Consider the following 3,482-nt stretch of genomic DNA (forward strand, 5'->3'; position numbering starts at 1 on the left):
AAGATTTCTTTCAGGATGTGGTCTCCATAATATGGTAATTATTTGCTGCCCAATAAGTTTGTGGAAATGAGGGGTGACAATGGGATTCAGGAAGTGGTTTTTTCCCTCTGTATTGAAGCAGGCCATGGGTATTTGGTGGCCAAACCATGCGCAATTACTTCTGGGTGGAGTATATGTGTTTGACGAGGAAAAGAGCAGAGGTATTAATTCCACTTCATCTTACCATGGTCACTAAAATGCTGAACTTATGTTAATAGTCATGTCCAGTTTGCATTTACTTAGGAACTCTAATATGCCACAGACTGAAGAAATGCTCTGTGAAGCTAAAAAACTGTTCCCTTCCCAAGCTTGTCAATAAAGATATTAATACACCCTGCTCTCTCTCATATCAAGGGACAACTGCAAATAGTCTTTCATAGTATGTAGTTACAGTTCTGATCTTGGAACTGCGTCTAATCATGTAGTTCCAGATTGGATGCCTCATTGTACGTGATGCTATTCGCCCTTATTGTCTTGCACCGATTACGAACTACTTGTCCTCAACCGCTTCGCCTTTTATTACCTCAAGAGCAATTTCAAATGGTTGACTTGGAATAGGCTACAGTTTGTTTGGTTCTGTGATGTCTAAAGCTTAGATCATCTACTGGGTCAATTTTGGACAGAGTCAGGAAAGCCCGTAATGTTGATTAATAGTGATATTCATACTTTGCTGGGCAACGTTCAGTATTGAAATAATGCTGCAGAGGTACTGCAGCAAGACGAGAGGGGTTGGGCCCTGAACCGTACCTGGCCACTCTTGGCTCGTCGCCACAGAACCTCATCTAGTTTTGCAAGCGACGTCCCATCGAGATTCCGTGCGGTTGATCTGACCATCCGCTTCGGCTCATTATACCCCTCTCATACTATCATTCCCTGTAGTTCAAAGAAACTTGGATGTTGATGAGACTTCTCAGTCACAAGATTCGGCTGTGTGAACAAATAGAGATTTCACTGCAGATAAGTTTATCATGGAGGCTTCTCCTTTTACTAACAGTTCTAGTGGTTACCTTGGTTTGGGGGTGGTGGTAACTTGTTTTTCCATAATATTGGGACATACATATTGAAGGCACGAACTCAAGGAGAAGGGGTTCTGGTCTTCCCTTGATATTGTGCACTGTTTTTGTGGACACTTCCTTGCAGTTTAATTGCTAGGACATCACTCACCTTAAAGCTTGATGGTGGTTCTCGGCTTCTGCATGTAGGAAATGATGCAGGTACTCATGTTTCACTAGTTTGGGATGTTCTAAAACTGATTGTCTATTAAGCAGTTCATTTGGAACAGGAGGGTTAATCTCTTTCCTTAATGGCAGAATTGTGACATTTAAGGAAGTGACCACTGTGGACATTTGTTCAGGGTTTGTCTACTTTAGGTAGACTCAACCTGGATACCAGAATGTGTTAATGGAGCAGGACAGGCTGTATGCTAGCCCCGATCTGAGGGACTTGCCTGCTGGCAAGGTTACAGTCGCAAGGTTGCTGTCATCCTCATGGTGACGGTGGCTGATGTAGGTAGAATTACTGAACATCCAGACGAGATTGTCAGCATATTGCTCACCCTACTGCCAGCTTTCTCTGTAAGGAGGCAGCAAATGAGAAGTAATAGCTTGCTGATGCAGAGTGGGAACAAACCACACCCTCTGACAGGATCGGGAGGAACAGTTGCAGTCCTGGCCCCCTGGACCTTGCTGCTTGGGTGACACCCTGTGGTTCCGAACCCTATTCTGTCCTTCAGCCTGGGCCCAAAAGTACCTCTCCAGTCTGGCGCAACCCTCCTTCCTCTCACCCTCAACCCGACCCATCGCCCCTGCAGAACCAACACATCCCTCACAGATGGTCGCCTTCCTAGGTGGTAGAGTCCATTGGGTTATTGTGGTGTTTTTCTGTGGTGCGTTTGGTCACGCTATACCTCTCCCCAGAATCCAGTCTTTCTTAGTGCACACTAGCACCCACCTCAGCCTATTTATCCTACTAAGAGCTCCAACCTCTTTCCTTGCCCTTAGTGGGATGTGCATGATTATGGGGGAGGGGTAGTTTGGCTTTTGCTCACGTTGCATGCTGGATCTAACTTGAAACCTAACCCCGCTAAAGACCTTGCAGGTTAGGGAATCATTGATTTTTGAGGTCCGAGTCAACAGGCCACAAGATTTACAAATGGGTTTGACCAAAAATCTGCTGATGACTATTGACGTATAAAAGGGCAACGGACTCTTCCAGTTACGTTCTTTGGAACAGAGCATCTTTTAGTAATAACTCAATCTTGATTGAAAATGCTTGTGGTCGGTAATATCTCACAGCTGCTTATAAGCTGTTTGGGTTAATGATTCTCTGTAAAAATTATGCTTATTTTTTCGTGAATTTTAGCTTCAAATTTTTGTTTCCAAGTTTACTGTTATTATCAGTTATAATTGGACGGTGGGAGGAGGGGGGAGCTGGGCGGGGGAGGTGAGAAGGTAAGGGGGCCTTCGACGCACGCTCGCACAGCACCATACACGCCGTCGGTTCATCCCCCTCCTCCCCCACCCCTTTAGCTATCCATGTATGGCTCATCGAGCTTCCTCTAATCCAGCCAACCATCCCTCAGTGAGTGTGGATACAGCCTACATAGGATGTGGTGTCCGAAGGGCGGTTGCATAGTGTAATACAGTTAACTAGCCCCAACCCTCACTCGAGGTTCCCTGTTCTTATACTCAAGGATACGATCATGTCTCTTTGAACGACAGCTCGGTATACTGACAACCTCTGTGATTGACCTTTTCCACATGATTTCAAGCTTTTTCAGTATTACTGAGCATCTTAGGATAGGCCCAATCTGTAAGTAGAAGACCTTCGATATGTTCATATATATACTATAGTTGCACTTCACATATTAAACACAACGGTTTGCTCTGTCGTAGCTATACTCATGTACACTTTAGATTTCTCAGTATTCATATTTAGTTGTCTCTTTTATTATTACCACTTTCTTCTTTGGCATGTGCAATCACTTCATAGTTTTTTTGTTTCCAGGTTTGATAATAGCATAGGGCCAAGAATTGGTCCCTGTGGTACTCTCACTGAGCCTGGTCGAGGACACTTATATTACCGGTTCTATTTGTTATAGGATATAGTTTTGCTCTGATATGGGGGAAAGTAGGGAGGGGCTGAAGGTGAGGGGTAGTGGGAGGGGGGGAGGTGGGGGAGAAGGGTGTCCAGGAGGGGCAACCCTGGAAGGGGTTTTATCGCATGAAGTGCAAGCTATAAGGCGGATAAAAAGATAAAAGGAGAGCAAGGTGAAACTCTGGAACATGAGTAAAGCTAGAAGGGGGTTGAGCAGGTGATGAACAAGACATGAGGAGGCACGTGGTAAAGTAGGGGCAGAGAGGGGGGCAGGACAAACGAGTGCTGAGGAGGCTGCGTGGATGGAAGTGACGGTGCAGCATGTGAACCTAGCGAGGACCAGGCAG

Source organism: Chelonoidis abingdonii, chromosome 1 (assembly GCF_003597395.2).
Source record: "Chelonoidis abingdonii isolate Lonesome George chromosome 1, CheloAbing_2.0, whole genome shotgun sequence".
Classification (NCBI taxonomy): Eukaryota; Metazoa; Chordata; order Testudines; family Testudinidae; genus Chelonoidis; species Chelonoidis abingdonii.